This window comes from Pteropus vampyrus, unplaced genomic scaffold (genome assembly GCF_000151845.1).
Source record: "Pteropus vampyrus isolate Shadow unplaced genomic scaffold, Pvam_2.0 Scaffold7, whole genome shotgun sequence".
Classification (NCBI taxonomy): domain Eukaryota; kingdom Metazoa; phylum Chordata; class Mammalia; order Chiroptera; family Pteropodidae; genus Pteropus; species Pteropus vampyrus.
This window is the reverse complement of record NW_011888788.1, coordinates 6287506-6310104: the sequence shown is the minus strand read 5'-3', so window position 1 is coordinate 6310104 and position 22599 is coordinate 6287506. Positions and strand designations below refer to the sequence as shown.

General features: G+C 36.7%; 1 protein-coding gene across 1 annotated transcript in view; it reads left to right on the top strand.

Moving 5' to 3' along the window:
- Positions 1-22599, top strand: part of PAK5 (p21 (RAC1) activated kinase 5) — a 274162-nt gene that overhangs the window by 107746 nt on the left and 143817 nt on the right. Inside the window, exon 3 of the mRNA XM_023536739.1 lies at positions 6514-6661. The gene's annotated coding sequence lies outside the window, so the exon portion shown is untranslated. The remainder of the gene's footprint in view (positions 1-6513; positions 6662-22599) is intronic.

Below are 22599 nucleotides of genomic sequence, written 5' to 3'. Positions count from 1 at the left end.
TGTATCTCTAAGTGTACTTTAGAATATATAGACAAAAACAAATTGTTTTAACAGCAAGCTTAGTGCTCATTAGTTACATTCTTGTTGCCTTCTGACTATAATCTCAGAGAGGTGTTCTGGCATGCTAGGAAAATTTGGATAACTGTTGAATAAGCCCAACTCCTTCAAGTGGCCAAAGGAAGAGGAGGTTGTGTTATTGTGGAAAACTTTAAGTTGGGAATTTTAACCTTTTGCTGTGCCATGGACTTTTTTGGCAGTCTCAGAAAGGTCAGGAACCAATTTTTAACATAGCACTTTGTTTTGTTTATTTATTGAAATGAAATTCACATGACATAAAATTAACCATTTTCAAGAGAACTTTAGTACTTTTGTAAAGTTATGCAACCACCACCTCTGTCTAGTTCCAAAACATTTCTGTCATTCCAAAATAAAACCCTGCACCCATTAAGGAATTCTCCACATTCTCTTGTTGCTGGAGGCCCTGGTAACCACCAGTCTGCTTTCCCTTTCTATGAATTTAGCCATTCTGGATATGTCACATAAGTAGAATCATACAATATGTGACTTTTTTTGTGCCTGGCTTCTTTTATTAAGCATAGTGTTTTTGAGGTTCATCCACATTGTAGCATGTATCAGTACTTCATTCCTTTTTATGCCTGAACAATATTCTGTTGTATGGATGTACCACATTTAATGTATCCATTCATCTGTTGATAGACATTTGGGTTATTTTCATTTGGGGGCTATTGTGAATAATGCTTCTATGAACATTCCTGCACTTGGATTTGAGTCTTTATTTCAGTTCCTTTAGGTACATACCTAGGAGTGAATTGCTGGGTTATCACAGTGGCAATGTGTTGAATAAAATATCTAGGATTTTAAAGAAAAGTAATTAAGTTGACACAGAGTTATCAAAACATCAAATAAATTTGTTATGGTGATATGTTTCTTGATTTTTAAAAATAATAAGATCTAACGGCATGTCTAATAACTGAAGTGTATTCAAAGTAGTGATGAATGCAAATAATATTTCAAGGTGTCTGCAGCAATTGTAATGTGGTGTGCTAAAGGTTAATAAAATTAAATATGTAATTTCTTTCCCATTACATTCAACTTATGAACCTATAAACTCTATGAGCCCAGGGACTTGAAGTTCAGACCCCCAGTTAAGAACCCTTGCTTTAAAGAGGGGTGTGCTTATAAGAATGGACTCTGTGGTAGCCTCCTGCAGAGTCGTGAACTTAATAAATGTATAAATAATTATGTGGTAGCCCTTTCTCTCCCCGCCATGTTTTTCTTTCCCCCCTTATCTCCCTACCATTCCTTCATCTTGTCATCTGTCTTTGGAAATCTAAGCTCAGCAGGATCAGCTTGGACAGGTGCCAATCCATTGGAGTGGAGATTAGAGAATCCTCATGTTCCAGAGACATTATCCCCAGGCTTTTAGCTGTTATTGTTTACTGTTTTCTGTATCAGATTAAGTTAATTTCTATATAACTCAAACACTTAGGAATTAAAGTAGTTTTTCTAATCCTAATGTTGTATAGTGAGTGATTCAGAGTATCTAAAGTTCTTAAGCACATATTATCTAATTTAATCCTCTGAAAATTGTGTGGGTATGTGCTATCATGTGAGTACGTGCTGTCATTACCTTGGGTTCAAGATGAGGAAGCTTGGATACAGACTAGTTTAGTCGGTCAAGTTCAGAAAGCGAGCACATGCCCATGTGGCTAGAACCTGGACAGCTAGCAAATAAAAACTTTAAGTGCTTTTTCTATTCAACCAGAAAACCAGTATATCCACATTTAATTGATGCTTGGTTTTTTAGCATAAAGAATAGTTACTCCTAAAATAAAAGCCAATACATTATAAACTGCTCTTCCAAATGAAAAGAGCATTAGCATGAGAGCATTACCTAGATTCACCACCCTGAAAAGCTCGATCCTTCCATTGTCTGAGGGGAAATGTCTCATAGAAGCCAGACATTCAAACAGGATATTTTCCTATAGGAAAAGGTGAGATTGTTTTTTTAAATCATTATTACCTGAAAAGAAAAATAAAATAGTGCTCAACGCATATTTGAGGAAATCCAAAGCCTGCAAGTATTTCTGTAGTTTCCTGGGAAGTTTCCCTAGAGAGGATTCAGAGCAGTTGACAAGTGCATAAATAATTACTGCAAAAATGCAGTCCCATATGTCACAGTTATCTTGCTTTAAATGAAAGAAAATCCATTTTTGAGCAGATTAGGTTTTCTACTTCTTCAAAATTATTTATTCAAAGTTTCAGTGTTTCTATTATGTTACTTTCTCCCATGGAAGCAGAACACACCTTATTCCAACAGTGGGGAAAGAGAGATGCTGAGCTTTGGCTATAAATATTTTATTATATACAGAGATCACAGAGGGGCAGGTGAGTAGCAGGAAACAAATGTGATGTTGTTTTCAATTCCTCAGAGGAGGTTTGTATTAAACTGTCTGCCAGCTTGTTTTCTGCTTTGCTTTTACACTGTCAAACCTAGTTAATGAAACCCTTTGCGTATCTAGAGTTTTCCTATTAGATGAGGAGAACAGCATCTGGCTGAAGGTATAGAATTATCCATATTATAAAATATACACAAAGAGAAAGCTATTATAAAATGGAACGGTACTGAAGATGTATTTTCAAGAATGATATATATTAATTTTTTGGAATGGTTCCATTTTAGTAAAAATAATAAAAAGGTTAAAAACTAAATTGTGTGTTAGGTTTTCTATATACAATCCATATTTTTTCCTCTTCTGACCCCCGTGTCTCAGAGTTGTTGGAAGATTTTGACCTGATGAGATTTAGCATCTTTCATGATTTCATAACCCATTGAAGTTCATTTGGCCAGGACTCAATATTAATGAGGCCAAGGTTATTGCCAATTCTCTTTGAGAAAGAGAGATTTTTAAAAAATTCCTATTTTTCTAACATAATAGCACAAACCACACATTAAACCTAACAAAAAATTTGCATCTCTGAGTACAAGGGGAAGTGGATAAAAGGGTGAATAATCCAACAAATATTTTAAGATTGCAGGACTGACTTGGTGTTTCATCCTGGATCTAAAGCACATTAAAATGTTTCTGCATAGGATATTTATCCTTGAATGTGTGGAGAAAAAAAAAAAATGTGTTCAGGGACTAGAATTGTTTGTACTAATGTATTTGATGGTGAATCTTTGTTCTGTTCTGCATAAAATGGAATCTTAGAATTTTGTTTTAGTAATTTGCTATTGAGTCTAATAATATATCCATATCTCAGACTCAGCTGCCATTTGTGATGAAGTTTTTGTTTTTTTGTTTGACCTGATGGTCAAGATGCCCAATATTAAGGGGCCAATTTACCAGAGAAATGGAATCTATGGAAATGAAATGTGCCAAATGGCATAGGCTTATGTAATAAAAACTTATGCTTCTGTGATAGGTATATGCCTATTTTTATAACACACACACACACACACACACACACACACACACACACACAAACACATCTCAGTCATAGAGATGCTTATTTTGCTGATAAGTGAAATGTGGGTGAACTATGACTTTTTTTTTCAAATTATTCATAGGCACAAGTCACTGTTTTTAGGTTTTAAGAGTGAAATTCAGTTATCTAAAATGCTACTTGTGTTGGTTTTGTAATTAATAAAAACAAGAGCTAACATTTTATACTATTCATTATTGGCCAGGAACTTTACATAGGCCATTATCTCTTTATCCTAAAGACCACACTATGTTTTAGAAAACAGTGTCCATCTCTATTTTTCAGATGAGTAAATATACTCAGGGAATAATTAATTGCCCCAAACCTTGCAGCTAGTACAAGGTGGAGCCATGTCTGTGGATTTCAAAGCCAACCCCTTCTTCTTGAAGGTTAGAAATATTAAATATTAAATTGTATTAAATTAATATTAAATATTAAATTTAATTGGCATCAGCAACTCATATTACGATATACATTATCAATAGATTCAGAATGATATAACTGTTATCTGAACATAGTTTCCTGAACACTCAGACTGCTTTTTTAAAGTCAGTAATGGCAATATGGCTTTATCAGAGATAGACAGATAATGATTTCCTAGTGGTATGTTTAAAGAGAAAGAAATTTGAAAGGAGAGTTTTAGCGATTATCTAAGCACGTATTAAAGTAAGTTTAGGGCGTCTGGTTTTTTTTTATTAATTTGGTTGTTTAAATAGCAGAATAATTAGAAAATTAAAAGTAATTCTGATTCTTACAAAATAAGCTTAAAGCAAGTATTCGTTAATTATATATAAAGTGTAATGTAATGCTATTAATAAAGTATAAAAATACGATACTTTATTTCATTTTATTTTTCTGGGTCAAGGTATTACTTTTGTAACATATATGTTATTGTTATGCAGTAGACCATATGGTTTTATCCGTCTTGAAATCGTATTTCCTGATAAGATGACTTATCTTCTGATACTCTGAAATATATGAAGAGAATATCACAGGACTTTCAAAGGAAATTATGTCTACTTATATTTTAGCTGATTTTGAACTAAATTAAAAAAATTTTATTCAAGTACAGTTGTTTAATGCTATGTTAATTTCAGTGTATATCATAATGGTTAGCCATTTCTATAACTTACAAAGTGATCCCCCCAACATGTCTAGTACCCACCTGATACCTTACAGTTATTACAATATTATTGACTATATTCCCTAAGCTATTCTTTACATCCCTGTGACTATTTGTAACTGCCAATTTGTACTTTTAATCCCTTCATCTTTTTCACCTGGCCTCCCAACCCCCCTCTTATCTGGCAACCAATTTCGAACTAAATTAAAAGTACATAGGAACAGAGGGATCATTTCATCAATTATAACTGTCTAACCACTATGTTGTACATCTGAAACTAATATAAAATATTGAATGTCAATTCTATTGAAAAATAAAAAATAAAAATTTAAAGAGCACATAAGAACTGAGCTTTCAGAACCATTCTTCTAGGATTTCTCGTTACCTATGCAAAACATTGCTGTTTAGCAAGTCCTACTGATCTTAGCAATGATAATTTAACACATAGGGCATGCTTCAAGGAGATGATTTTACCAAGTTACTTTCCATGAACTGCAAATAAATCAAGGTTGAATTTAACCAATTTAAAATATTGGGAGGTAAACTTAATCGGAAAATCTTTGCAACAGCATTGAAAACATTTTTAAATGCAATAGAAAGTAGATACTTAAAGTGTGAAACCTTCATTTTTTATGTCACAGAGTACTGGCATTTTTACAGAAAATAGAAGTCTGCTAAGTGTATACATCGTGCCTACAGTTAACTGATACATGTAATAAAATAAAAGCAGGTATTCTTATTATCCAAGGAGAAAAATGGAGCCGTCTTCTAGAAGCAGTTTGGGTTGTCTCATAGTGAATAAGGTGGACTATCAACCTATAATTATTTTCAGGAAGTTTTCTTTGCACTTGTCTGAAAATTGGATGAGTGATGATTAATATCAGGAGGAAGAAAAGAACTGGGATCTGGAATTTGTCTTTTTATTAGGTTAGGCGAGAATAACTGCTTTCAGTTCCTGTATCTTTCATGAAGCATATGAAATCGGAATTTAGTGTCTTTCTACCCTATTCGGAGTATTTATTATTTACTCATCTAAATAGCAGTACTGTTCTAAAGCATAAAGTTAGGAACATATATCTACATATAACTTTGAATCAACCATGTGAATATCATCAGTCCTTATTATTTATGGATTTTATATTTACAAATTCATTTTTTCATTTTTTTTTTCATTTCTGGTGATTTTACTTTTTGAAATGGCCACACAGCATAGTGATGAAATGCTATGTAGTGTTCCTAAGTGCAAGAAGGGTGTGATGTGCCTTATAAAGAAAATATATGTCTGAGATAAGCTTCATTCAGGTATGAGTTACAGTGCTGTTGGCTGTGAGTTGAATGTTAATGAATCAACAATATATATTAAATAAGGTGTCTTTATACAGAAACATACATAAAACTGTAAAACTATTGTTGATGAAAATGTTGGGGTCAGACTAGCAGAAACCTTATTATGTATTTCCCCTAGGAGCAATGGTTTGGCATTCCTTAATTCATTATTCTTGGCAACTTTATAGAACATAACTACTGTAAATAATGAGAATCGACTGTATTAAACATGTGCAATTACAAATTAGTGGGGTAGGCCCCAGAGATTCGGGGACCAAATGCACAGTTCCTGTCCCCATTGGGCTTACCATCTGTTGGAGAGATGGACTCACAGTGGAATTATTAGAGAAAGTGCTGTGACAGATGCAGGCAAGGTACTAGGGGGCGTCTCGCACTGCCTGGATCAGTAGCTGCATGCCTGAGGAAATAATAGAAACAGTAAAGAAAGGATGTACAGCATGTAGGAAAATATGAAGTAAAAGAGGTTATATGTTTATTTTTAAACAGAGCATAATGTTGGTGTGGTTCTGACTCATGTTGGTACCATGTTGTTACAGAAATACACTGTGGCAAAATGCTTCCACCTCTTGCCAAAATGAACACTGAAGAAAAATGAAGAACGCCGAAGAACTCCAACGAAAAGTTGCAGAGCAGAAATAGCCACACTCCTCAGGAGTCTGATTCATCCACAGCCATCGAAAAAAGGTAGGGGAATAAATTGTTGTGATTTTGCCCTTTTAAATTTTGTTTTGAATTACGCACATGTATATACGCAATGGAAAATTATTCAGCCATAGAAAAGAAAGACATCTTGCTGTTTGTGACAATGTGGATGGACCTTGAGGGCATTATGGTAAGTGAAATAAATCAGACAAAAGAAAAATACTCTATGATCTCACTTAAATGCGGAATCTAAAATAATAGTAATAATAATAATATAATAATCATAATAACAACAACTCTAATAGAACAGATTGGTAGTTGTCAGAGGCGGGGTTTAGGGGGACGGGGTGCAAAATGGGTGAAGGTGGTCAAAGGTACAAACTTCTAGATATAAAATAAATTTGTCCTGGGGATGTAATGTACAGTGTGGTGACTAAAGTTAAAAATACTGTATTACATATTTCAAAGTTACTAAGAGAGTAGATCTTAAAAGGTGTCATCACAAGAAAAAAAAGAGTCGTAACTATGTATGGTGAGGGATGTTAACTAGACTTATTGTGATCATTTCACAAGACATACAAATATCAAATCATACACCTGAAACTAATATAGTGTTATATGTCAATTATATCTCAATAAAAAAAGAAAAAGTATGCAGTAGTAAAAGAGCAGGAAAGCACTTCTGTTTATTCAACAAATATTTATTGGGTGACTTCTTCATGCCTGCGAATTGTCCTAGGCACTAGGGACATGACAGTGAACAAAAAAGGCAAGAGTGTGTGGCCTGGAAGGAGTTGACGTTCTAGTGGGAAGAGATAAGTACATAAATAAGTACAAAAATTATAAATAAATGTAATCATTAATAAAGTTTATGAACATGGTAAACTGGTAAGGAGATAGAGGCGATTGAGGGGCTACTTCAGTCTGAGTGTCAGAACAGACCACTCAGAGAATTTTGAGCTGAGAGTTGAACGATGAAAAAGAGCCAGTTGAGTAAAGGTTTAAAGACAGGACATTTTATGTGTCATGAACCAGGATCTGGGCGGACATGTTCAGGGCTCAGAAAGCAGACCTGTATTGCTTTGAGAGAGGATTTAGAGAAGCATGAGTTAGGAGATGAAGTTGGAGAGCTTTGTAGACATGAAAAAGTTTGTTGATTTTATTCCAGAAGCTGTTGGAGAGTTATTGGTAGAGGTGTGAGTTTATATTACATTTCTTTAAAGAACTGTTCTGCTTTACTTGGCTATAAGGTAGGGGCTCTGTAATAGTGAGAAACAGGATGCTGTCATCCAGGTAAGAAATGATGGAGTTGGCCTAGGGACATGGCATTAGGGATAGATGGATTTAAAATATATTTTGCATCTGCTTCAGCTAGATTAAACTAGATGACCAACATAATTCTCATTTTCATATGAAAGGTATGATGTTCATTTGTGGTTTAATATGCAACACTCAAATGGTTATTTATTTCACTGTTTAAAAGAACAGCTTGTGATATATATGTGTGTGGCCTGCTTTTGAAACTTAGAGAAGGTCAATGTCAAACTGTGAAAAGAAGTAAAATTCTGCTCCGAAATCTCATGTTCTAGGCAGGTGATCTTATAACACTTGGTGACTGGAGCCTTCCAGAAGCTTCTGCTACTCCTCTCCTCCTCTCTGCATGGTCTGTGACTTCTGAGAATATTGTTACTCAGACCACGCATGAGAGGTAGACTGTGTGAAGGGGGTACCCTTCCCAATAAGAAACCTGTAAGTTTTTTAAAGACTGGTGGCTTAGGTCATTCAAGCATGACTTCAAAGCTAAAACTTTCATACTGGGTTATTCCTAGGTGAAACACTGAAGGACAAACTAAAATACTACTTAAAATTGTTTTGAAAAGACAAGACTATGTGGGTTTAAGCAACATTTGCCAGAGAAGTCAGAGAAAGAAACACCTTCCACAGTGAGAGCTTCATATGTTAGAGTATGTGACCATTGTGGAAGAGAAGGGGTAAGAAAGGGCGAGAGGGTAAGAAATTATGCAGTGACCTTGGCCAAGCCTGCACGACGCCAGTGGCCACTGTTGGAACATGGACCAACCTCTAAATCTGTGTTCAGATAAATTTTTGTGGTAACTCAGCCAAACAGCATTTTAAGAGCTCAGCAAAGTACAGAGCCCTGCTTTCCAATACTCATAACTTTCTGAAATGGTTCTAAATTTGGGTGCTGTAACAACCTTCTTCTACCCCAGATTCCTATCAAAGGGTTTGGTTGTTAGAAAACAGCCTCAGTACAGCAATTATACAGTGTCAGGTAATTGAAAAACATGTAAAGCTATAATAAAGGCAAAGGATAAAGACTAAGATGCGGCAGGAGAAAGCCAGCCCAGCAAGCATCAGAGAAGACTGAGACTTACAGGTACAGCTCCCAGGGTCCTTCCTCCATCACACAGGATGCACTTTGTCTTCTAATCATGAATGCATGTATGACACCTTGGTCTCGGGGCAGCCCTTGGGCATCATTGTAATCCTTAATTAACTAATTAATCATTGCTATTTTTCTGACAGTCATTTATTGAAGAGTTTCCAGGTGCTATTTAGATTTTGGGATACAAAACAAAAGTTGACTCTGTGCTCAAGGAGTTCACACATTTGAGGAAGAGAAAGACAGGAAAACATGTAACGATGTAAGGGTTATAATAGAAGTATTTGTGGATATAAAATAGAATCAAGAAAGAGTATCAGTTGTCGCTGCATAACAAATTAATGTCATAACTCAGTGGCTTAAAACAATAAGCAAATACTAGTGCTCATGAGTCTGTGGTTAGTTGAGTTCTGATCTGGGCCAGGTTTGGCTGATCTTAGTTGGGTTCACTGATGAATCTGCAGTCAGTTGTCAGCTTGGCTGAGGGCTTGATCAGGGGTCCCCAACCCCTCAGCCAAAGACTAGTACCGGTCTGTGACCTATTAGGAACCGGGCCGTACAATAGGAGGTGAGCAGTAAGCTAACAAGTGAAGCTTCATCTGTATTTGCAGCCGCTCGCCAGCGCTAGCATCACTGCCTCAGCTCCACCTCAGATCATCGGGCATTAGATTCTCATAAGAGCACCAGTCCCTGGTGCCAGAAAGGTTGGGGACCTCTGGGCTAGATAGTCTAAAACAGCTTCACTCACATGTGTGGTAATGGATTGGACGAAGTTGGGTTAAATCAGTTCTCCAGCAGACTAGCCTGGGCTTATTTACATGGTGGCAGAGGAGGGTTTAAGAGAGTGAATGGCAGTGTGCAAGGCTTCTTGAGGCCTAGGCTCAGAACAGTCACTTCTGCTGCATTGTATATGCCAAAGAAGCTCACAAGGCTATATGAAAATAGACTCTGTACCTCTTGATAAGAGGATGTTCAAGGTCACCTTTCAAAAAGGTATTGACGCAAGGAAGAGAAGATCTAGATTGCAATCTACCAAGAATAGAAACATCTAGATTAAAGTTTATAGGTGACGAGGTATTCCCTAGCCAGATAGAATAGGAAGCCAGTAAAAGCCAAGGAGGATAGTATGTGCTCAAAGACACAAACGTGATGCCCCATAATGCGGTCTGGTGGCTTGGGAATGAAGGCATATGGTGGCAAGGGAAAGAAAAGAGGCATTGTGAGAGAGAACAAACAAGATTAAAGCCTAGAAATATATAAAATATACCAGAATTCATGAAAAGAAAAGCTAACTTGCAGGCAAAATGGTGTTTATGGGAAGCAAATAAGCAAATGGGAAGATGAACAAAGGTCAATGAATGGATGGATGGTTGGGTGGACAGATTGCTGTAGCAATATGGTTAACAAAATTATAAGATTTTTCTCTTATGAAACACTTTGTAGGATATGTATTTATTTCAAAGAAGGAAAGGAGGGAGGGAGAGAGGAAGGAAATACCTTGGTGGGTGCTTGGAGAGAAATGTGAGGTTGAGAGCGGGCCTAAATGCAAAAGCTTCTCAGCCTGTGACTGTGTCGGTGGCTTTAGGAAGTTGATGCAACAGTGCAGATTATGTGATAGAATTTCTTTCTGTGATGCACCTTCCATAACCATGCTAATAAGCATGATGAGTGGGTCTTTGTGGAAGCTAATCAAGGATTTTCGGATTATGATCTCAAATTCCAAGGCTCTGGATTCTCATAAAGTCAAGTTTCTGGAACATGTTTCTATGAGACAGTTGTGTCCCATTGACATTAGGGACATATTTATATTGAGATCTGTGCACATGTGTTTCTGGTGGGATATATGTGTGTGTGTGTGTATGTGTGTGAAATGGTAATTTTCAGTTTACGAGTTTCTTCATTCAAAGACTGAATTGTGTACATTAAATAGAAGCCTTATTCTACAGTTTTCCTAAGTGACTTTTATTGTTCCTCTGGGCCCATGTTTTAAGTGTGGAGCTCTCCCAAGTCACCAGGTGCAGCAAATTTCAGTGTGAGGCTTAACAGGCTGACATTAGCATCTCCAGCTCCTTGGAGGCAGAATGGGAACCTGACTGTGGAAATAAATGCTGGCAAGACCCGTGAATGGAGAACCCGGGCCAAAATACCCACCCTTGTTGGCCTGGGGTGTGTATTACATTCATTCTTCTTTCCCAAGTATGTTGGTGATTTTTTGCTCCCTATTTCTGAAAAGTGAGATAAAGGTGACATTTCTCAAAGAGGTGAAATAAAGAGAAAATAACGTAGCTAAAGGTAAATAAATAACAGTCAAAGCTGATGGCAAAGATACAAAATACAGTAAGCACTCTCTGGGAACCTAATAATTGATTAGTTATTTAATTTTTCTTTGGGGAGCAGGGCGCCTCTCCATTCCATTTCCCCACCTCCCTTCCAGAGGGAACCACTATCCTAAGTTTGTGTCAATTCCTTACTTTAAAAAAGGACCAAATGTGAATATGTCCCTATGCAATATTTATCACTCATTGCTTCCATTTGAGCTTTATAGTAATGATCTCATACTCATATAGTCTACACATCTGCTCATCTCACTGAACATTTAGATGTCTAAGATTCACCTGTGGTTTTACATGTAGCTGTAGTTCATTTTCGCAACTAAATAATATTACACTGTGAAAATATATTTATTGATTCTCCTGTGGATTGACATCTCTGTTGTTTCCATTTTCTGCTATTATGAAAATGATACTGTGATCATTTTTTTTATATAACTCCTGGTGCATGTAAAGAATTTTTCAGGGCTTAGGAGTAGATTGAAGGATATAAGATAGATAGGTGACCAATCATCCTAGTTTGCCTCGAACTGAGGGGATTTCCAGGATTTGGGATTTTCATCACTAAAACTAGGACAGTCTCTGGCCAACTGGTATGAGCGCCCACCTTAAATAAGTATGTGTTCAACTTCGTAACATCATACTAAACTCGTTCCCAAAGAGATGGTAGCAATTTACACTCCCAACCAACAGTCAATGAGAATTCCCCTTGAGAGCCATTCTCCCTGTGCTTGATGTTCTCAATATCTTAATTTTTGCCACCCAATGGAGCGTGAAATGGTATCTTACTGTGATTTGAGTTCCTTGGTTACTAATGAGGTTCAGTATGTTTTCATGTTTTGTTCTCCATTTATGTTTTCTCATCTGTGAAATGTCTTCCATATCTTTTGTCATTTTTCTGTTGGGTTGTTTTGTCAGGCACATCTTATGCACCTCTTTGTATTCTCTTGGTTTCACCAGCACCCAGCATAGGGTTTGTCAATAGTAGCACTAAATGACATTTTGGACCAAATAATTCTTGTTGTGGGGGACGGTCCTGTGCATTATAGTATGGTTAGCATTATCATTAGCCTCTACCCACGAGATGCCGATAACTCTTCTAGTTGTGACAACAAAAAAGGTTTTGTGGCATAAAAATATCTCTTGTCAATGTCTCCGTGGGGGTATAAAATTGTACCTGGCTGAGAACTGCTGACCCAGATCCTTAGCAGCTTGTTCCTATGGGAGAGAGAAGGAAGTAAAGCAGATGCATTCCCTCTCCATTGTTCTCTCTGATGGCCTATTCCAAGGCATATGTCCCTGTACAGCATGTTTAGAGGTGTCTCATGTCATTTAGCAGATGGATTTGCTGGGCCACTGGCTGTGTTTCTTCATGGTTTATGGTAAACGCAGTGGCCAGGACAGTAACATATCACCTTGCCTTGCTTCCTACCCTTTCCTGCCTCTTTTCCTTTCTCTTCTCTTTCCTACCTTGAGATCGTATATTCCAATTAAAGCATTAGCACTTAATGTTTGTCTCCAGGTCAGTTTTCTAGGGAAACTGAGCTAAAACAAGTGGTTGTAAAAAGGATGCCTTGTGGATTTTGGAGCTGTTTTACTAACCTCTCTGAAAGCATAGTGACCATATTTTTTGGTAGTAAATTGGAATGAAAATAAACCTGAGCATGCAGCAGCATCACAATTATTTAAGCTTTTACCTGTAGTAAATTGGGTTAAGACAAGTGGAGGAGGGTCAAATGTTGAGATATCTAGTAGCTACAGCACACAATGAATATTAGGGCAATGATGATTGTATGGATTTTTGAGTAGGGTATTTTTGACCTGAGGGTAGTTAATTGCCAACTTAAGGCATGCTCTGAAAACCAGAGGGTGTCTATGGCAGTTTTTTATTTATTTTTTAATTGAGGTGACACTGGTTTACAACATTACATAAGTTTCAGGTGAATAATATTATAATTCGACATTTGTATATACTAGATCATGCTCACCACCAAAAGTCTAGTTTCCATCCCTCACCATACTCTATGATAACTTTAAAGGAGACTTACCACTGGTCATTGCAAGGCAGACTGTTATGATATCCAGGCCCAGGATTTGACTTTAAGGTCGGCAGAGCTGCACAGATGACTATACAGCTTTGTAAGGTCTCCTATTTCAAACTCAGGGCCCTGACAAGGATGCGAGAGCTAGGTTGAGTTCACTGGGGTGGATGAGATTAAGAACCTTGAACTCCTAAATCCTCCCAAATCATCTTGGAAGACAGGAGCAATCCCTTCTCTCTCAACTGAAGTACAGCTTCCCACACCTAATGGCTGTACAAGGATCTCACCTGAAGCAGGTACCTCATAAGATGATTCTCATTCTGCTTAAGATCTTTTTTGCTACTCCTCATTGCTCCAAGGTGATAAGTAGAGTATATTCTCAGTAAAAGAAGTATCAGCCCTTATCCTGGAAGAAATAGCTTCCCTACTGAAAAATCGAAGTGCCTACCTAATATGTGCCATCAAAACCAAAGAGACCTATGTGGGAGTGGACTTGGAATGTATAGGGAGGAGGATGAAATATACTAAAGCTGGATCAGAGATGATTCGTTGATATAGGGGCATTAACTCATAACTCAAGAGCCAATTATTTGTCAAGGACACTTGAAGCTGACCCTGACAGTTTTTTAGAACTATTCTTTCAAGCCTGTATGGCTTATAGGAAACTAAAAGAAAACTCTACACCTTCTTTGACACAGTCTTGATAAAGGGTCAGGTAGTTCAGGGAAGAGGGTTGTTAGAATGGATGCTAATATTGTTTCAGGTACAGTCCAAGAACCTGTCACTTCAGCATGTTCCTAAGAAGGCCCAGAGAACACTCCATTCCCAAAGACAATAAGGTGTCTTCTCTGGAGAAGGATGCCAGCATCTTTGAAAAGCTCTCTAAATGCTATCACCTGTGAGTTTGGTTGATGTTTGGAGAAGCTGTCTAGGAGTTGAGCTTCCTAGTATCGTTTGGGTGACAGGACTCAGGATGACAGAAACTGAGTGGTAGCACTTGCTATGAATGGCAAAGTGGACTTAACTACCACAATAGGTAGCAAAATTAAAGTGCCAGTCAGGGTGCCTTGAACTACAGGGATCTGACAGTTTCTGAGAGAGCCTGGGAATCTTTGTGACAAAATAATTGAGCAGCTCACCGGATGCTGCACAATTTGGATGATCAGGAAAAAAAAAACCAAAATTCAAGAGAATATGAACCTTGGAATATTATGGTCTCTTACCAAATTTCCATATCTAAATCAGCTCACAGATAGCATTAAGGAATTAAGATGGTCATCTTATGCTCTTTATTCCATTTTAAATTATTTTTACATTTTATATATTGTTAATTTATATTTTTCTCCTAATTATAATACATGATGTATTATGAGTAGCAGATAAATTCAGTTCATTATTTCGTCAACTTTTACTCTTGGTGGTATTTCTCCTTGTATTGTAAGTGTAAGTATGTATGTAAGTGTGTGTGTGTGTGTGTGTGTGTGTGTGTGTCTCTGTCTGTCTGTCTGTCTGTCTGTCTATCTGTCTATCTCCTTAGGGCCTGTATTGGGGATGTTTCCTATGGAGCATATTGCTTTGCTTCCTGTGAGAGTCAGGAATAACTTCCACCCTCTTTCAAAGTTCCATTCTAGGTTCTCTCAGATTTCACTGCCCTGCTTGCTTTGCCAAGGGCTTAAGGCTCGATCTCCATATCAGTGTTATTGTCTGGTTCCCTTAGGTCTATCCTGTCGTTTTCATTAGTTTACTCTATATGGGTTCTCCACTTTCATTTCCTCATCATTTATTTTGGTGGAGCAGGAGGTGCTCAAATATTTCCTTTACTATCTAGTGAGCCAGATTTATCATTTAAAAAAATGTATCCACGATATATTTGTATTTTAGCGTAGGGAAACTTCAGATTATCTAGACTGCATACTACCAAAGTGAAGTAACTTTGGCTTCCTGCTCACATCTTTGGCACCATGGAAATTACTAAATGCAGTTAGCAACTGCCCAGTGCCCCAGTCATACTAGAATTGTGTTTGGTCCAGGAAGTATTTAATCGAACAGATCAGAGGGGCTGTTTTCCTCATTGCCCAGTATCCTGCTTACATGGTTAATAGATTTGATCAGAAGACTGGGCCTGTGGGCATGTATCCTGAGTGAAGTTACTCTAGTCGGAAGAAGCAAACTCAGCTGGCTCTCCTCTCCATGTATTCCCTTATATACATTTAACAGAAATTCAACAGAAACTGAGCTTTTCCTCTTATTTCAGCCATTTCTTGGAAACAGGCTCATATACAGTACTTTTTAGGAAGATCTCCACGCATTTTATAGTTTGCAATATAAAAGGACAACTTCTTAACTATCCAGAATACTCTCATCTTTGGAATTGCCAAATATCCGTATTCTCAGTGAGAGAAATATGAATGAACTTGCCTGACAAGTCATAGGGTAGAGCAGGATTCTCATGCCCACAGAGACCAGGCAGTGTAAGAAACAGTAATTGTTGCTGGAACTATGCAAACAGGGGACGCTGTGCCTTAAATGCAGTGGCTCCTACTTAACTCCAGTCTGTTTTTGCTCTGTGAGAATGTGGCTCAGATCTACTAGATGTTCTAATTTTTTTAAGAGAATCTTGAAAACTGGAGTTTTCCGATATTAAATCTGCCAATTTTTAAACATTGATTTATTAAAAACAGAAAAAATATGCAAACAAAGAACCTGATTGTGTAGGGAATCAAAACATTTGTAGGCAACCTGCAAATTGAATCTAGCCTGCAGACAAGTTCAAATAAACAGCTTGTAGCTTGAGATTGATGAGTAAATCCTATCTGCATGGCAATTTGATTTTGTGTCAAAGAAAATAACTTTTATGTCTTATTTATTTTTGCTTTCATTTGCTAGTTTTTTCTTTCCTAGTAAAACTTAAAAGCCTAAAACTTAAAAGCCTAGTAGATACCATATCAACTAAAGCTACACACATAGCAATGATTCTGTGTGTGTGTAACATGGAAACAACTCAGAATCTCAACAGAGCTACACTGTGACCCAGCAATAGCCCCCCTGTTTATATCCAAGAAAAATTAGTGCATAACAGATCTATTCATCACAGAAGAATGATAAATAAATCTCAGTTTACTTATTCAATGAAATACCGTGCAACAATAAAAAGAATGCACAATTGATATAACAACATGGGTGAATCGCACAAACGTTATGTTGAGCAAGAGAAACCTGACACGAGAAAATAGTACATATGTGTGATTCCATTTATATGGAATCCAAGAATAGGCAAAACTAATCTATGGTGAGAGAACTCAAAAACAAGTTTATGGTGATATAACTCTAGAGGGTACACAGGAGCCTTCCAGGGTGCTGGTAATGATCTGTCTCATGAGCCAGGAGGTGGATTTATAGTTGTAAACAGTTGAGATTTGTGCATTCTATGTGCAATAAACAGGTAACTAAATGGACAGCAGTTGTTGGTACAGTGAGTTAATGTTCCACTTCTGCAGCTCAGGGATGACCTCTGAGTAATATGAAGGAGGTTTTCAAGGATCCCTGTTTGCCACAGGTGTGAGAGCACTGGGTTCTCAAAGTTTATTTTTTTCCCATTCCTCTCCGTGGCAAATATACGTGTATAGAGATGAAGGCATTCGGCTTCCCCATGTGGCATGATAGTCCAGTTTTTCCAAGTCTTCCAGATTCTGCCCATATAAAATAGAAGTTCTTTTAGCCATCATAGAAATTTAGAGTTTTCTATAAAACCTACCAAACTTGAAAGAGTGGCACTTTGGGGAGCATTACTGTGTGCACTGACTGGTCCCATACCTTTCCCTCCAGCATCCTAATCACATTTAAAAAAAATAGAGGAACCCTTCTCCCTTTACTCACAAATTTAACATTTCTTTAAAGTTCCTTAAGGAATAGACCTAGGGGAGGAAAATAAACACCTAAGTCTGTTTCTCTGCTACTAAAAATTTGTGTTACCATACAGATCGTTTCTCATGCCTCAGGGTAAGTGCGGTCCCCACAGGAAGCAATTGGGAACAACCTAAAAGAGCTCCCAGCCTATTTTATTTGGCATTTGTTCTTTAGGGCAGAAAGTAAGCCAAGGAGAGAGTGTCTGCTGTGGAAACCAAAGGAATAACTGAAGAAGTAGAAGCAAATGCTGAGCCCTTAGGCCTGAAAAGGCTTCTGATGATACACTAAAGATCGTATATTCCAAACATATGTGTAGGTAGTTGCTTATTGCAGCTTATTGCTTATATGATATGAAATTTAAGAGCCTGAGACCTGGTTGAAGTATAGGGAATGCAGAGAAGGGTGTCGTGTCGTCACAGCCCATGGCTGACGCTCTTCCCTGCCTTCCTGAAGGCTTTGTTCCTAACTGAAAGCTTCAGTTAGGTCTATACACGATACTCAAAACATAAAACCACTTAGAATCTCTATAAAGCACTTACCTTGGTTATCTGTAACATAAGATAGGAAAATCTGGAAAATGGTCTTTGTGTCAACTTCTAATTATTTTTATGGAATTCTTTTTTTTTTTTTGAAGGCAAGTTAAATCTGGTGACAGTAAACTTCATGGGGGATTTGGCTTTTTATTCCACGAATTTTCATTTGGCAAAACCAAATGTATTTGACTTGGGAGTCAGGTAACTTTGGTCATTTTTAGCTGCAACCCTTCCAGGCTACAATGTCTTCTTGAGCTCACTTCTTAACTTCTGAAAGCACTGAGTGAAGTAAAGTGAAAATACCTAGTCTGCCTATTCCATAAGTTTGATATGAAAGAAAATGAAAAGCACCCTGAGAAAGTGGAAAGTGTGAGGTGCATGGAAAGTATGATCATTATTATCCCTGTGGCTTAGAAAGCATATCAGATGACATGTCTGCAAACATTCCTTGGATGAAGTTCTCTTTCATTTTTGCAACTCGTGTTTTCACTTTTATTGGAAAGAGAAAATGAGTGATTTTACGTGTGGAAGGATAACTAAAGAACATGTATCTTAATGGAGAAAAAAGAGATGTACAGTTTATAATATAAAGTATTGATTTTTATTCTAGCTTTTCTTTCTGGCTGGTCAAATGGCATTCACTCCATGGAGTTGGTTTTTTTTCCCCTCCTAAAACAGGAATACCAATATCTACCACCTTGACATATTTAAGATGAGGATTGTAAACATCCAAAGAAATTACGTGTGAAAAGACTTTAAAAGTACAAAGTAAGATAGCATGCAGGTGAGAGTTTAGACCACTTTTTTTCCTTCTCTTCTCAGAAAGATTTTTAAGCAATACATTTAGGGTTCTGAAAAGATTGATCAAACTATCTATCCCACTTGCCATACCATCTGATTTATTTTCTTCTTTTATAAGTCCAAATAAATATAGTAAGTAGCAAAGACATTGCACGTGTCAGTTCATCACAGTGGTCAAACAGGTCTCACATCATGGGCTGTTGCCAAGAACTTGGAGATGCTTTATGGCCAATGTTTTATTATATCAGTGTTGGCCATAACTTGGAAAAACATGTAATTTTTTAAATCAAAACCGGTTTGAGAGTGAAACAGAGAGCTGTTAATATTTATGCTAGGATAACAGTAGTAAAGTAGGACTATTCTGGGCCAAATAATATTGTTTAAAAGTTTCTCTTTCAAGTTAAGTCATAATTATGTCCAGAATTTTTCTAAGCACTAAGCTAAGTGTGGGGAAGATTTTAAAAAACAGTCAAACTAAGTGTTTACCATGGTTCTAGTCTTCAAAAAGCCAGAGTCTATATGGCAAGAAAAAGCTTATGAATTGCAGTGATGCAAAAAGAGTAAATGAAAAGCATCATGTTGGCAAGTGTTGGATTGAGTGGGGTAGAAGTTAGGAGGCTTAGACATGACTATGGAGACTCATATGACCTTGAGTTTCTGGGGAGCCTTTCTGGGTGGAGAAGACTTTCACTGGATGGAGAAGACTGGTGAGATCTCAGTAGATTTGGAGAAAGTAGGTGGGAGGCATTCCAGGCAACTAGAACAGCTTGGATAAACAAAAATAGATGGGTTTCCATGGCTATGTGTAGAAAGCAGAGAGAAGAAGGCTGTAAAGGAATTTTTAAAAAGATAAGATTTATCCTTTCAAGATCCATCCATGTTGTCGCAGATGGCAGCAATCCATATTTTCATATGGCTGAGTAATATTCCATTGTATATATGTACCACATCTTCTGATCTTTAGATAATCAGAGATAATAAGAGAGATAAGGCATACAGAAAAAATGAGAATCATATGATTTAACTCATATGCGGGATATAAAACTAAAAGCAACAAACAACAAGACAAACAAAAATTCATAGACACAGACAACAATTAAAGTGTTTACTTGAGGGAAAGGGGGTGGGAGGAGATAGATAAGGATAAAGGGGATCAAATATATGGTGACGGAAGGAGATTAGACTTTGGATGGTGAACACACAACACAATATACATAGGATGTATTATTGAATCGTGTACTTAAAACCTATATAATTTTATTAACCAATGTCACCCCAATAAATTTAATTTAAAAAATACAGTTAATAAATACAGTTAAAAACTAAGACAAATTTATTCTTTCAACAAATATTTATTGAGCACCTATAATATGATGGGCAATGTTCTAAATACTAGGGATCCAGCAGCAAAGCAGGCAAAATCCTTACCCTTACGGGTTTACATTCTAATATATTTTAAGACCTTTCCTTAAAATCTGCATCTCCGCCATATGAACTTTTAGGTGGCATGTCTTTTGGAGAGAAAGAGAATGCTACTTGAAACAAAGACAGAATGATTCAGCTCATTTTGTGTTAAAATAATAAGGGAACCCCATCCATTGACTTAACTGATCTTCCTGAACCAAAATCTGAGAAACAAAGAGGGATTAATCAAGCCTCCATTCGTTCATTCGACAAATATTTAAGAACCTACTAGGTGTCTGGTACTGTGTTATGAGCTGGGGATAGCACAGTGACAAACATGGGGAAAACTCCCTCCCTCCGAGGAGACATTAATCTAATAAAATCGGATCTCCCAAGATTATATACCCAAGCTAAAGGAATGAATATTTTAAAAAAGTAAAAGTTCTTCAAGCACTTCTTTATATATTCATTTTATTTATACAGAGCTAATAAGGGGAAAGCAGTTATTTGCTTTTCTCTATAATACAATTTTCTTGCTCTGATTATTTCTGTGTGGGCCCAAGTTTTGCTTCTGCAAATTTAATAGATGCCTCTGGTAGTTGAGAATCATCAGTAAACAAAAAAATCTTTCTCCTTTCACAGAGAGTAATAGACTATTGTCATGCCATGAGAGGTCTCATTTGGAATATGTGAGATGGTAACCTGACTATGAGGTACACCCTCCCCCCACCTTACTGCTTCTGACAAGCCAGTACGTTTATAACATTGTACTACAGACTTCATATCACTGTATGAGACAGAAATAACCTTGTTATTCCCAGAGTTCTGGAACACACATCAGAATCACAGAAACACTGATTGTTAGACCTACCCCCAGAGATGCTGATTCAGAAAGTCTGCAGTGGGGTCAAGAATTTGCATTTTTTAACAACCCTAGGTGATGCCTATGTGAAAAGTCCAGAAGCTACGTATTGAGAACCACTGTGTTATTCTTTAAACATATGGCTGTAATAGGAGCATACAATTGGTTCATCTGTAGATATGTAAATTATAATATTTATGAAGGAGGCCACTGTATTCATGTGACTGTCTGTGGCTGGGTTGCCCAGTATGGTAGCTACTAGCTACATGTGGCTACTGAGCTCCTGAAATGTGGCTCGTGCCATATATCCAAATGAAAGTACTTTGGATCTTTTACATTAAATAAAATATTATTAAAATTAATGTCACCTGATTTTTTATTTTTTTATTTTTAATGTGGCTACTAGGACATTTAAATTAATGTAGTTGGCTCACATATTTTTACTGGACAACACTGGTCTATGAAGTTTTTCTAAATATGTATTAAAAAGCCGAGGGTTGAGGGTTTTTGCTTTGTTTTATTTTAGAATTTGGATTTTTTTTTTTTTAAGAATTTAAGAATGTTTAAGAGTTACCAGAAGAAAGTAGGTATTTTGCATTCTTTGTAAATAAGTAGTATATTTTTCAACAGTACCCTTTTTATTCAGTTTATTTTCAATAAGGGTTAACAAGATAATATTTGTTCACTAAAAGATTCCTTCAATAGAAGCTTGACCATCTTTACATCTTAATAGATATAGCTTTTGGCTCAGTTTTGCTTGCATTTTGTTTACTTTCTTGGAGTTGCTAAGATATGCTCTTCTTTAGAAGCAAAAGCTATAAAGGCCACTGAACTTCCTCTTTTTTTAACCTATTTGGACCTCATTCGCAAGAACCATAAATCTGTTGCAGGTAGATTGTATATCAAAGCTTTGGAGAGTATATTCATGACCTTGGTGGAAGCAAAGACTTTAAAAACAGGACACAGAAATAATAGATATAATGAAAATATATACAAGTTGGACTAATTAAAATTAAGTACATGTTCATCAAAAGCATTTTTAAGAGTGTGAAAGAAAATTATAAAGTGCAAGAAAGTATTTCAATATATACATCCATGTATTCAAGAAAGGACTTTCATCCAGAATTTATAAAGAACCCCATCAAATGAATAAGAAAAAAGGAGATAATCTAATGGTAAAATTGACAAGAGACTTGAACAGCTATTTTACAAAAGAGAATATCCAAATGGCCAATGCATGTGAAAGATGCTCAGACTCATTAATCATTAGGAAAATGCAAATAAAGCCACAATGAGATGCCACTACGCACCCACCAGAATGGCTATAATGAAAAAGATTGACAATAGCAAGTATGAATGATGATGTGAGCAATCATCAGTCCCAAATGGGAATGTAAATTATATAACTACTTTGGAAAGTAGACTGGAACTATCTACTAAAGTCAAATATACACATACCCTTGACCCAGCAATTTCACTGCTAGATATGTGTATACCCAACAGTAATGCATCATTACGTGTGTTCACCAAAAGACAAGCACTAGGGCAGGATTATATCTGATAGCCCCAAACTGGAAACAACCCAAATGTCCGTCAACATTAGAATGAGCTTATAAATTGTGGTATAATCATACAGTGGAACACTAGAAAGCAGTGAGGAAGAAGGTGGCTTACAACAACATGAATAAATTTCACAGA